This window comes from Balaenoptera physalus, assembly GCF_965194825.1.
Source record: "Balaenoptera physalus genome assembly, chromosome: 7".
In the NCBI taxonomy this organism is placed as follows: domain Eukaryota; kingdom Metazoa; phylum Chordata; class Mammalia; order Artiodactyla; family Balaenopteridae; genus Balaenoptera; species Balaenoptera physalus.
In genome coordinates, this window is record NC_138886.1 from 102,497,280 (window position 1) to 102,511,525 (window position 14,246).

General features: G+C 43.4%; 1 long non-coding RNA gene across 1 annotated transcript; it reads left to right on the top strand.

Moving 5' to 3' along the window:
- The first annotated feature begins 3,959 nt into the window (after nt 1-3,959).
- On the top strand, nt 3,960-13,317 carry LOC309665167. The gene is made up of 2 exons (XR_014266260.1): nt 3,960-11,061; nt 12,795-13,317. It is a non-coding gene; the product is annotated as an uncharacterized lncRNA (long non-coding RNA).
- The last annotated feature ends 929 nt before the right edge of the window (nt 13,318-14,246 follow it).

A 14,246-nucleotide genomic window follows, 5' to 3' on the forward strand; every position in this document is an offset into this window, starting at 1 on the left:
TAGCTTTTACATTTAGATTTTTGATCCACGTTGGTTAATTTTTGTATACCATGTAAGACCCAACTTCCTTTTTTGTATATTGATATCCAGTTGTCCCAACACTCTTGTTGAAAAGACTGTTCTTTCCTCCATTGTATTATCTTGGTAATCTTGCCAAAAATAAGTTAACCGTAATGTAAGGGTTTATTTCTAAACTCTCAATTCTATTTCATTGTCTCTCCTTATGCCATCATCTATTCATTTGATCATGTGGTTGCTGTTTTTTATTCTATTGATATGGTTATTACATTGACTTATTTTCAGATGTTAAACCAACCTTGCATTCCTGGGATAAATTGCTTGGTCATGGTGTATACTCCTTTTTTTTTTTTTCTTTTTTTATGTTGCTGGATGTGGCTTGCTAGTATTTTGTTCAGGATTTTGGGGTCTATGTTAATAAGGAATATTATTGTGTAGTTTTCTTTTCTTGTGATGTCTTTGACTTTGACTGATTTGGATGTCAGCATAATACTGGCTTCATAGAATGATTTAGAAAGTGTGAAAGTGTTCCCTTCTTCCTCCTCTCTTCCTCCCCCTCCTGTCAGATGTCAATACCTCCCTTGAGGTATTCACATCTGCAACTATTATTGTTGAATTGTGTATTTCTCCCTTCAATTCTGTTAGTTTTTCTTCATTTATTTTGGACTCTGCTGTTATGCATATATATTTATAATTATTATGTCTTCTTGATGGATTAACACTTTTATCATAATAAGATGTGCTTTTTTATCTATAGTAACTGTTTTTATCTTAAAATCTGGTTTGTCTGATATTAGTGTAGACACTCCAACTTTCTTTTGGTTGTTCTTTGCGTGGCATATTTTTCCTATCATTTTGCTTTCAACCTACTTACATCTTTGACTCTAAAGCATGTCTCTTGTAGACAGCACAAAGTTGGATTATGTTATTTTAATTCATTCTGCTCCTTCTGCCTTTTGATGGAGTTTAACCATTTACATTTAATATAATTATTGATAAGGTAGTATTTACATCTGCCATTTTGCTATTTGTTTTCTACATATCATGTCTCTCTTTTCTCTCTTACTTCTTTGTGTTTAACAGATATTTTCTAGTGTATCATTTTAATTCCCTGGTCATTTCATTTGCTGTATATATCTTTGGACTTGTTTTCTTAATGGTTTTTTGGGGAAGTACAATTACCATCTTAACTTATAAATCTATTTTGGATTGATACCAACTTAATTCCAATAGTACATAAAAACTTTGCTCTAATGTAGCTTTGTACCCTTCCCTCCCTCTGTGCTATTATTATCATATAAATTAAATCTTTATGCATTATAAATCTGTGAGAATAGCTTTATAATGATTAATTTATGCAGTTGTCTTTGAATTCCAATTGGAGGGAAAAAGTTGCAGATGAAAAATACATTTCTACTGTCTTTTATGTATGTAATTAACTTTATCAGTACACCTCATTTTTTTCATGTGGATTTGAATTACTCTCTAGTGTCCTTTCATTTCAACCAGAAGGCCTCCCTTTATAATATTTATTTTAAGAAAGTTCTGCTAGTGACAAATTCTTTATGTTTTTGTTTGTCTTGGAATATCTTAATTTTTCCTTCATTTTTGAAGTGTAATTTTGTTAGACATAGGGTTATTGGTTGACAGTCTCTTTTTTTCCAGCACTTTGAATATGTCATGCCACTGCCTTTTGGCCTTTATGGTTTCTGATGAGAAATTAGCTGTTAATCTTATTGAGAACCCCTTGTAAATGACAAGTTCCTTCTCTCCTGCTACTTTCAGGATTCTCTGGCTTTGGCACACATTATAATGTGTTTCGGTGTGGATCTCTTTGAGTTGATCCTGACTAGATTTCGTTGAGCTTTTTGGATGTGTGGTTCATGTCTTTTGTCAAATTTGAGAAGTTTTTGGTCATTATCTCTTTAAATATTCTTTCTACTCCTTTCTGTCCTCTCCTTCTGGAACTCCCATTATACATATATTAGTACATTTGATGATATCCCACAGGTCTTTGAGGGTCTGTTCATTTTTCTTTGATCTTTCTCTCTCTACTTTTCAAATTTGATGATTTCTATTGATATGTTTTCAAGCTTACTGATTCCTCTGCTGTGTCAAAACTGCTCTTGAGACTGTGTAGGGAATTTTTTGTTTCAGTCTATATTTTTGGCTTTAGAATGGTTCTTTAGTTCCCTTTTTACAATATCTCTTTATTTAGTGTCCTTGTCTGGTGAGACATTGTTCTCATACTTTCGTTCTTTGAACATATTTAAAAGAGCTGATTTAAAATCTTTTCTAGTAAGCTCAGAGTCTTGGCTTTTTCAGAGACAGTTCCTATTTATTGCTTCTTTTCCTTGTATTGGTCACACTTTCTTATTTCTTTGCATGTCATAATATCTTGTTGAATTATGGACATTTAAAATAATATAATGTCCAACTCTGAAAATCAGATCCTTGCATCCCCTTCCCGCATTTATAGTTGCTGTCCATTATTGTTGTTATTTGTTTATTTATAGATTTGCCTGAAATAATAATGTATTCTTTGTTATGTGTGGTCACTGAAATCTCTGCTTGGTTAGTTCAGTGGTCAGCTATTAGCTGGACTGATATTCCTTTAAATTCCTTGAACCGATAAGTCTCCAGCTCTTGCAGAAGGGCTCTGTGTGCATGTTGGGGCATGTCATCAATGCTTTGTCAGGGAATTGGCAACCCTGGTTTAGTCTTCACTTCCTATTTGTTCAGAGCCTCAAGGTCAACCAGAGGTAAGAGTTAGGGCCTTCTCAGGTCTCTCCTGAGTGTACATACAGCCCTGCACATGCATATTGCCTTCTAGATTCCTAGGAATATGTTAGAGCTTTTCATAGCCCCTGTGGACATCTCATTCCCCATTTTCTCCTTTTCAGTGTTTTGGTCAGCTTCTTATTTATGCCAATTGTAATCACTGCCTCAGACAATTTGGATGCTAAACAATTGTCAATGGTTGTTTTCCACAAATACTCTACAGACAAATCTGTTCACAATGAGGGAGCTCTGAGTCAGGTCAGATAAAGGCAAGACCTTTGATTTGAATGGGGTTTTCCCACTAGTTGATTCTCCAAGGAGCTGCCAGACAGGTCGGATAACGACAAATTCCTAGGAATAGAGCTGTGGGGATCTCTGTCATGGTGGTAGTCTGGTCATGGCTACACTGACTTTGAGGCCGTTGGATTTCAAGCTGTACAAGGAGTTTGGAAAGGAGGCTGGATATACAGCAATTTAAAAACCACAGAGCTTGATGTTCCTATTGAGATTCAGTCATTTTTCTTGAATAAATGCTCCTTAGATTGTTGCAAGCTTTTGGTTGAATTCCAGGGTTCTGTAAAAGTTGATTTTGATAATTATTGCTTACATAGAGGAGCAGATTTTTGGAGATTCTCCTTGCACCATTCCCACTGATGACACTTGCCCAGCTGATTGTAATGCAACCATGTGTACCATGGGATGTTATTGATAAATAAGGTATTCAGAGTAGCTTTCTGACTTCTGGTACATCAGAACTGATGTCTATTGAATAAACTGATGTTTGTTGAATAACAGTAATAATAGAACAATGATAATATCTTGATCATTAATTATTAATATTAATAATATATTAATCATTATTATTAATATAATATTTATTATTATTATTCCACCAGGGAGTTCCCTGGTGACCTAGTGGTTAGGATTCTGAGCTTTCACTGCTGTAGCCTGGGTTCAATCCCTGGTTGGGGAACTGAGATCCCACAAGCTGCACAGTGTAGCCAAAAATATATATATATAGATCATTAATTGTTAATATAAATAATATATTAATAATTATTATTAATATAAAATTTATTATTACAGCCCCAAATATTTTCAGTCAAAATGTAAAGTTTATTTTTAGTCAAAAAACAGTAGGCTTTACTGCTGTGTTGTCTTCTTTTTTTTTTTAATTTATTCATTTATTTATTTATTTTTGGCTGTGTTGGGTCTTCGTTTCTGTGCGAGGGCTTTCTCTAGTTGGGGCAAGTGGAGGCCACTCTTCATTGCAGTGCGTGGGCCTCTCACTATTGCGGCCTCCTTTGTTGCAGAGCACAGGCTCCAGACGCGCAGGCTCAGTAGTTGTGGCTCACGGACCTAGTTGCTCCGTGGCATGTGGGATCTTCCCAGACCAGGGCTCGAACCCGTGTCCCCTGCATTGGCAGGCAGATTCTCAACCACTGCGCCACCAGGGAAGCCCTGTGTTGTCTTTTAAATGTGTTCTCTGAGGATGGACCCAGGAAACAGAAATTTGCTGCTCCAGCTGAGGCTGCCCCTGCCTAGTCATAAGGTTGGCTTGGTCTGTGGAGGATTTGTGTTCATTCAACTACCAGTGGCTAAACTGAAAGCCATAGATCAAAGCAAATCAATACATAAATGCAGAATTGAAGGAGTAAAAATCAGAAGTTAATTACTGAGTCCTAGCATTTATAAGTGTTTTATGTTTTAGGAGAAGTATAAACTTTTCTTCCATGCTGTTAAATTCATGTTCCATTGTTGGACATGAAGACCATGATGACAAAACAGTTTATTAATTTGAACTTGTCAGAGATCTTGGGCAGGATTTCAAATACAGTAAGAGTTTGCTAGTGATGGAATCCAAGAGTTCTTTTCTTGAAAAGAAAAAAGTAAAATGAAAATAATCAAGATTAAATTTGATGATTGACTATTTCTAATATAGGCCAGGGGGCCAGATATAGTCTAGTTGGTTCCTAGAATGCATAATTGGCCCTCGGTTAAGTTTCAGAAGAATTTTTCAGTTACGGTGTTGTTGAGAACAACAGGTCGTTTCGCAGAGTCCACACACCGCCACTGGCACTGTTAACTCTCAGAGCTCCTCAAATACATTGGCCAATGTTGTTAACATGGCTAATTACTGGTGTGCTCCACTAGAGTCTGCGCTGATGTTACAAAAACTGTTTAGGCTACACAGACTCTTTATTCATGTAGTAATTACAGCTTATTTGTCTTGAGTATTTCGCAAGTGTTCTCTTTGGATAATACTGGCAAGATTAAGTAATAGTTTCTCGCTAACAGTATTTCTCAAGAACATCAGACATGATGGATTGAGATTTGATGTATTACTGGTATGTCTTTGGCTCCTGGCATCTTCGACCTTTTACTTTTCTTACGTATAAAATAATTTTATGGTGGGGCTATGTCTATTGTTTCTAACACAAATGCCAGGAACTATTTGAGCAAAATATTTGATTTTCATTTTATTGGGTAGTTTTTACAATGATCAAATGTAACACATCCCAGCCAGCCACAACACTGTGCTAGAAACCAGGGACTTCAAAGAGTCTTCTTTTTAGAACTCTGAAGGAACTGAAGCGCTATTTCTCCATATCATCCGACTTAATTATTGGCAATAAGTGACGGTTGGCAGGAAGCCTGCATCACGTGGTTCCAGTTCTGCTTCAGAAAATGTCAATAAGAGGCACAAACCCTGGCCTGCGTTGTGCAGCCGTGGGCTCGGATCCCCTGACACATGATTCAGAGCCCATTATGCAATGTGATGCTCACTGATTCATGGCCGCTTGCACAAGAAGTTTTTCATTACCCCGAATGCAAGCATCCTGGGAATGATTAACTTTGTGACATAACTCTCATCATACAACTATGGAAGATTCTAACAGAGCTTCAAGATCATGTGCTTCAGAAATAACCAAATGTGTTTTGGCTCCTTAATGGGCTCATGATTAACAACTGCTTTAAAGCCACTGAGTAAAACAGAGAAACCTATAAGGGATTTTTGTTTGGATTGGGGGTTTCGTGAGACTGGTTCATGTGTGAATGCTCGTCTACCATATTTTAATTTTAACTTTATGTATTCTAGTTTGCTGTGGAAAAAGATCTATTTTATAGTGCTCCATCTTGTGAGCTCAATATTGAACATAAGGTCACTTTTATTTTTCTTTATTTTTTATATTGGAGTGTATTTGATTGACAATGTTGTGTTAGTTTCAGGTGTACAGCAAAGTGATTCAGTTATACATATACACATATTTATTCTTTTTCAGATTATTTTCCCATATAGGTTATTACAGAGTACTGAGTAGAGTTCCCTGTGCTATACAGTAGGTCCTTGTTGATTATCTATTTTACATATAGTAGTATGAATATACAGTTGCTTTTATTCAACATTTTTGGGCCACAAAGCTATGCCTCTTATATCCCCATGCATGATGGAGAGTTACTGTGATGGTTGTTATTGATTTCATATGAATAAAATGGTAAATTAAAATTTTTCATTTTGTTAAAGATTGGTTGAGTACAGTATGACATGCTTGGTATATTAGGACTCTTTGATGTGAGTGGCAGAAAATCAACCGAAGTTGCTTAGGCACAAGGGAGCTTCGTGGCTCTCAGCGTGGACAGGACAGGGGAGCCAGGGTCTCAGAGCTGCAGGGACACTCTCCATTTCTCATCAAGTGTCCTCTGGCATGTGGCTTCATCCTCTGGGCCTGACTTCAGCTCCAGGCTGCCGACCTTACCACCAGGGAGGAAGGGGAACCCTCCTTGCTCAGTTCCAACTCAAAATCTCCCAGGAGTGGCCTCTGCTGGGCCTCACAGATCACATGTCCTCTCTATGGCCACAGAAGTGCGCATTATGAGTGGGGGAGGGGGACCTCTCCAACAGAAGGGAGGGCTGCTGTCTGGCCTGAAAAGTCACAGCAGCCACCGAGGGCCAACCTTGACCCAACTGGTCATCCATTCACCATGATGCCCCCAAATCACCTTAAAGCATTTCCTCCTTGTCAATCCACAACTTGCCTTAAAGCATTTTCTCCTTTACGTCTACAACTTATGTTAAACATTCCTACTTGTATGTCCACAAACGCTGGTGTCTTGCTAAGAGCAACCCCAGGTTCTGCCCAGCAGCTGCGCCCAGCTCTAACCCCATACCTCTAGGTCACATCCATTGCTCTCGAGGTCAGGTTTGGCTGCACAGAACCAGGTAGCCTGTGGCCTCCATACTGTTCAGCCCCCTCAGCACACTGTATCCAGTGAGGGAGGGAACCCATTTACAAATGGGGACAAAGCACACTGAGCTCTCTATCCCCACAATATCTATGTCACAGGGGGGACATAACAGGGCTGGCAGGTCTCAGACATCCATTTTCTGACCCCCTTCCCTGACAGTAGATTAAGCCCCTTAGGCAATCTTCCCACCAGGTTCCTGCTGATAGGCTTTTCTCCTGAAGGATGATTGGAGAGAACTTCGTGGGCGTCTTTATCCCTCACTGATTCACTTTTGTCAGTGCTGTTGCAGAGCGTCCTGGAGGTTGTCATGGGCTGGGGGTAGACCCCTGGAAACTGCATCTGGCTTTTCATAGATTGAATGCAGGGGAGGCAGTCCATTATCCAATAACTGATAACATGATCCTGGTCAAATGACTACTTTGGGACTTGAACTGGGTGGAATCTAAGGACTTTGCCTCCTAAGCTGTGTGCTTGGGGATTCTGCTCTCTCTAGACCTCAGCCTAACGACATCTGCTTTAGACCAACAGCATATCAAACGCTTGGGAGAGGGTGATGGTTACTAACGACCTCCAGCGTGTGGCCCTGTCAGCAAGGACCTAAATTAGCCAGGTAGCTAAAGAACACAATCCACTGGCAGGGAAGGGGGTCAGGTGACAAAGGGGGCTCAGTCGGGATAAGACACCCAGGCCTGTGTCAGAACTCTTTTGGTGTCAAGAAAAACAAACCCAACTTGAACTAAACTAGATAGGAAAAGAGAATCTGCTGACCAGACAGCTTCTGCGACAACTAGACCAGTAGTCTCAGTCTTTTCTGGTCTCTCCCTCTCCCCTACCAACTGGTTCTCCATGCAGGGGAGGACGTGCCCCTGGTGGTCCCCAGCTTGCATCTTTCCAGCCTTTCTACAAAAGTGGAGGGTGATCTTACCTCCATATTTTGGGAAGATATTTTGGGAAGGACTTGGGCCCTGGGGCAGCGGTGAGGTCCTGTAATTGACAGCCCTCATTAGAACTCCATGCTTGGAGTCGGGGAGACAATGCAGGAGACTCCCACCACACTTGGTTTTAATGACAGCAGACGGCCATGTGGTGTATCATTGGGCAGGTCCCTGTGACTATGTCTCCAATTATTAATGCATTTTTTTCTTCACCTCTGCACTTGCACTGTGGTCAAACACCCAGGAAACCACTTGGTTATTACGAGGGTCTACAAATCCATGTTGCCACCAACTGGGTAAATATGCTTGGCACAGATATGCCAATGCTTCCCCAGTGTTTTAAGAGTTGCTGTGTTTAACAAAGTGCTGGTTCATCTTAAGTTGGTTCATCTTAAGTCACCACTTAATCCACATTTGTTATTCGTCATTTTATTTGTTTTCTAAGAGGATGATAAATGTCCAGTTACTTTCATGTAGGGCTCCTCAAAATATGATGATGTCCACACTCAGAAACACAGGAGCCCCGGTTTTTTTATTGCACTTGGAGCAGTTCTACAATTTTCTGCTGCAAGATGACTAGGCAACACCAGTGGACTTTTTCTAAATAACACGTCCTAACATACACATACTACTATATATAAAATAGATAACCAACAAGGACCTATTGTATAGCACAGGGAATTATACTCAATATTTTGTAATACTCTATAAGGGAAAAGAATCTGAAAAAGAACAGATATATATAAATGTATAACTGAATCACTTTGCTGTTCACCTGAAACTAACACAACATTGTGAGTCAACTATATTTCAATTTAAAAAAGAGAGAGAGAGAGAGACAGAGAGAGATAAATAAATCACACGTCCTGTTCTGTAAATAAAACTTCTAAAGAAGAGAATGCTTGGTTTTCTTTCTCGTGAACAATGTACACAGTGCCTGCATGTTTGATGAGACATTTAGAAGGGATGTAAGATTAGCTAGCTTGCAGTGCAGCCACATGTTCTCATGAGAAAAGGGAGAAGGAGGTGAAGCAGGAATCCAGCAGCCTCCCCACTGCCCATACACTCTCCTCCAAAGCCCTGATTCCCTTCTCTGCGAAGAGCAGGTGGTACAATAACCTTGTTCTCTTGGCTTCACAGGACGGCAGTGACAGGCAGGTGTCTTAATGCAGACGGGACCTGAGCTGTGTGAAATTCAGGCTACAGCCCTACTCTCATGGTCCTTTCTTTCCACTTCAGCTGAGGAGCCTGGCCTGTTCTAGTTTTAGCTTCATTGCTAAGGGGACGCATTTGTCCACCAGTCGAGCTTCGGAGAGGCTCCAGTCCACGCGACCTCCCACACTCTGGCTTCATTGAAAGCCAAGAGGGTGGGTAAACATTGACTTAGGAGTCATCCCGGAGCCAGTGCAAAGGTGCAAGAAGCAGGTCCCCGGGCTGCCTGATGCTGCCTACGTGCCCGGCGGCTCTGGAGAGGGCGGTAACAAGGACAGAGCTGCTTCCTGGAACAAGGTGCTGATAAGAGGCAACTTGTTGTGCTTAAGTTTCAGTTGAACTCCACTGCGGGTTAGGAAATCCTATGTCATAACTACTGCACTTAGGATTTTGAGTACTGGTTTCCCCAAGAAGGACTCGTATTTGGAGAGAGAGAGAGAGAGAGAGAGAGAAAGGGAGTGCATGTGAGCAAGCATGACTTCCTTTCAGTATTTATTTTCGAAAACGTTCAGAGAGGCCAAAAATAATGACCAACAAGGGGGCTTCCTCTCTGTGCTCTGTGCGGGTCTCGGGGTCTCTGTGCAGACAGACAGCACCCCCAGTGCTGGGCACATGGGCAGTCCTGCTGAGAAACCGCAGGAGCCACTGCATGATGACCACGGGGTCCCCGAACCCATGGGGTGGGCTCGCTGGGATGGGTTTATCATCTTTGTTGTCACGCCTTCCACGCCTGTACTGACCACCTAAATCTACAGCCTTCCTTGCAGATGTCTTCTGGCTTGTAGGAGAAAAATGGCATTTAGATCTAGGTTATTCCAGAGGGTGGAGTGAGCTAAGTCCAGTGGAGGCTAAAAATAGCCAGAGCCCAGCCGGCCTGGTCAAGCCTGTGGGCCTGGGGACTGCCTGCTGTCACCCTGGCCCTCCCTGGACGCGCCACATGCCAGTACTGTTTCCAGAGCCCGTTACTCATATGTCAGATTCCCACTGTCGTGATGTTATTGCATGCACCAACTGCATTTCCACAGAAAAGCGTGAGTCACTCCCAAGTGGGGCTTCGAGAAAGAACTCGGCTAGAGAGGCAGGGAACGGCTCTCCTAAACCGGAAAATTAGGCGGGGGAGGGGCCTTTTATAGCATCGAGCGTTGGCTCTTTTTCCATAGGTTAATTTTTATCTTAACAACCAAGATAAGGTTGGATGGTCTTTTCGTAAGAAATCTATTTAAATACAAAGGATTATTTGAACTTCTTTTTAAAAGCCGAGGGCATTTTTTTGTGGTGCTCAATTTATAAATAAAATAGATTGGGGTTGTTTGATGGACATTTACGATGCCGACTGCCAGTGACTCTTGCCAGGGCGCTCTCTCCGCACCACTCTGGGGACAAAAAATACCCTTTGTTCTTGTCCGCAGGGACGGCCCTGATCAGCCAGGCATGCCCACCCCAGACCCCATGAGACGGGGCTTACTGCTCGGAACAGATGGTGATTTTTCAAACTGAATGCTATTCTGGTGCACTTACTTAGGAAAAAGATCTAAAAATAGACTTGAATGAGTATAACCTGCAAAAATAAGTTGTCAGCTTCTTTTTACTCCTGCTGGGTTGAAAACAAAGCTGTCAGCAATTTCTGTGCATTGAGGAATCTGTGTGCTTTCTTATTTTAGAGAAAGCTTTTCAGTAGGACTGCGATTGAGTCCCCTTAAATCTCTCAGTGTCAACAAATTACCATCTGTTGTTCTGGAGACTCTCAAGCTGATGACTGCTGCTCCTCGCTTGAAGCTGGGGGCAGGCTTCTGCCCCTCTGAGAAATGCGGCCTGAGGATGGGGACCAGCGCTGCGCCCCTGGAGGGGCTGGTTGCAGGATCTCGAGGTCAGCCAGAACCCTTGAAGCCTGATGCAGGGAGCAGTCGCCCCCCTCAGTGAAGACACTGGGCTTGGAGATGAGGTGGAGATGAGGTCCCGGCCGGGGAGGCCTGATGCCTGTCGTGACTTAGGGAGAAACGGCCGGAGCACTGGACTTTGAGGGGATAGGCCAAGAGCTCAGCCTCCCTCACAAAGTACCCGGTGCTGTCTTGCCTGGCGGGCGATGTGCGCCAGACTTGTAGAGGCTCTCCACGCCCCTGTGTAGCATTGTTGTCTGTGAAATGACTCCCATGCTAACAGGGTGATGTAAAGCCTAGAGAAGTCAGGGGGTGGATGGAGCCCTTGCTCATCCTGGGAGAGACTGGCTTGAGTCTGAGAAATAAAATGAAGCTGGAAACGGCACCTCTCCTGGAGGAGAGTTGTGCTGGTGGCCCCCAGACTCGGTCTAGGCCCGAGCAAGTGCAGGCTCTTGGGGCTGTGCCTCCCCGCTGAGCGCTCGCCGTGGTCCCCAGGGAGTGGTACCCAGCTGGGGAGCAGGCTCTGCCAGCGCAGGAAGGGAATGGGCACCCCCAGGAAGCCCTCTCGGCCTCTGCTCACTGAGCACGCCCTTCCCAATGCCAAGCAGTTTTTTAAACGGTTTCCCCCCAAATCCAGACTACTCACCAATAGGATTTGGGGTTCTGCTGCTTAGAAACTTTCTCCGCTCAGTCTTCACTGTATTTTAACCTGCACGTGCTTTCTCGAAATAAGGGAAACAGCTCGCAGTTCTCACCTCACACGTGCCCGACACACAGGTACGCACATGGGTACACAATCCCCCCCGCACACACCACAAACACACACATACCCCCTCATACACAAACACCACACATACACACACCAAACACACACGCACCACAAACACACACTCTACATATACACACACACACACACACGCACGCACACACACACTGTGCTGAGGAAAAGAGTGCTTGCTCTTGGGACGGGCATGGTGACGTATCAGAGGAGAAAAAGGAAGATGAGCGTGATTCTCCAGGGGCGGGAGGGCATGGGGAGAGCAAGGCTGGGCAGGCCAGTGTCAGAGGACTGCCGGGGCTCGAAGAACCTCCCGCCTGGCTCCATCAGGCTGTCAGAGAGGGTGCAGGGGACGGTCAGGCCAGGACAGTGTTGGAGGCTCTGGGAAACTGCCCAGCCGGTTTCTGTTTGATGAAATGATCTCAATAGCTCATGAATTAATGTAGCCTGTGTGTGCTAAGGGAGGAGGCTAGACTCCCACTAGCACTTTCCCCAAAGGCTGAGCTGGGACGGAAGCCCTCGCGCCTGCCCCACCTCTCCACTGTGCGCACACTTTTTCAAAGGGGGCATCAGTCCATTTGCCAACCAGAGGCTCCAGGTTCCCGAGGGCCCTAAAGGGTGCACTCCCCGGCTTTTAGCAGGGGACTCTAAGAAAGACCATGGTGAACTTGCGTGTGTGTTTCTGACCCTGCATGACAATTCTTACAGCACTTTCTTCTGGCCAAAAGCACACTGGAGAATCAAAAGTTTTGAGTATTTCAAAATAATTTGAAAGGGTGCTAGTGACAAGTCTGGGGCCCAAATGCATTGTCTGGAAAGGGAATGAAGTCTTAAAAGGAATAGAAAGGATGAAGTACTTCAAAAATTAAGTGGAACAGATGAATGAAACTTAATGGCCTTTAAACCTTGGAAGAATGACTGTCTTACCCTTGGGCTGCTTCCTAGGGTCCAGAGAGCTCTGCACCCCAGCTCACCCAGCTGTGCCCCCAGCAATGGGATCCCCAAGAGAAAGTATCTGGCAATGAAGCGAGGAGGCATGGGAGGAGGACCTCTCAGAAGAAACCATCTCGCTGAGCCCCCTAAAAAGTCCTGTAAGTCTATGGTCACCACCCTGTGTCAGCGAGGATCCAGGGCTCAAGGAGTGGTTGCATAGCAATGATGTTCGCTATCTAAAGCCGCACATTTAGAAAAGAAGTTCCTGTTCTTTGGCAAAGCAATTGAAGTCCTGGGGATTCGCCCTGAGAAACTAATCAAGGATGTGCGCCCAGAATGTTAACCTCTGAAATAACCCTCAGCAATAGGAAGATGGGACAAATCCATTCTAGCACTTGCACTCCCTGTACTGAAGATCGTGTTGTAGAAGTATGTATATAATAGTCAGAGAAAAATGTTTACTGTGTGCTGTTACGTTGAAAAAACCAGTTACAGTTCAGTTGGCACAATATAATCCAGTTTTCACGTAACGATACATATACCTTTTCCAATTTTTTTGCAGTTGTATTAGTTTTCTATTGCTGCTGTAACAAATCATCACAAACTTGGTGGCTTCAGACAACACACATTTGTTATATTACAGTTTGGTGGTTCCAAAGGCTGACATGGGTCTCCCGGAGCCGAGATCATAGTGTCAGTATGGCTATTCTGCCTGGAGGCTCCAGGGGAGGATGGCTTCATTGCCTTTCGAGCTGCTGGCGGCCGCCTGCACTCCTGGGCTCAGATCCTCACCCACCTCTGCAGAGTAGCAACAGCAGGTCAAGTTCTTTTCCTGCACCTGTGGTCTCTCCTGTCCTCCTCACCCACAGCTGGGACCTGTGACCAAGTTGGACACACCCAGGCTGTCCAGGAAAATCTCCCTATTTTAAGGTCAGTTGATTAGCATCCTTCATCTTAATTTCCTTCATTTCATCTGCTACCCTACCCCCTTTACCATGTAACCTAATGTATTTACAGGTTCCGTAGATTAGGGCACAGACATCTTCCCGAGATTAGAGCAGGTACCGGGTGAGCCGCTATTCTGCTCACCACAACATGCGTACTTTACTGTAATTAGCCAAGAAGAGCCCAGAAAAGCAGGAGGCTCGGGGCACTTTGAATTAGTTTTCCTCCCAGTTTTAAAGATTCACTTTCATTTCTGTAACCATAAATCCTATGGTTCTCAGCTCTAGTTCTAAATGGACATTAATTCGATGTCATCATCATTCATTTCATATCATGGCTTTTCCATTTCTATGTTCTTGATTGGTCAGGCAGTTTTATTTTATTTTTGTTTTCCTAAAAGGTTCTGTATTTCCTGAAACCTGGCGAGGTTGAAATGTGTGTCTATTGGGTTTGACTAGAGTGATGACTTAACTGGGTCCACCGTTCCTGGGCGCACCCATTTCCCTCTCGTATCCTCCG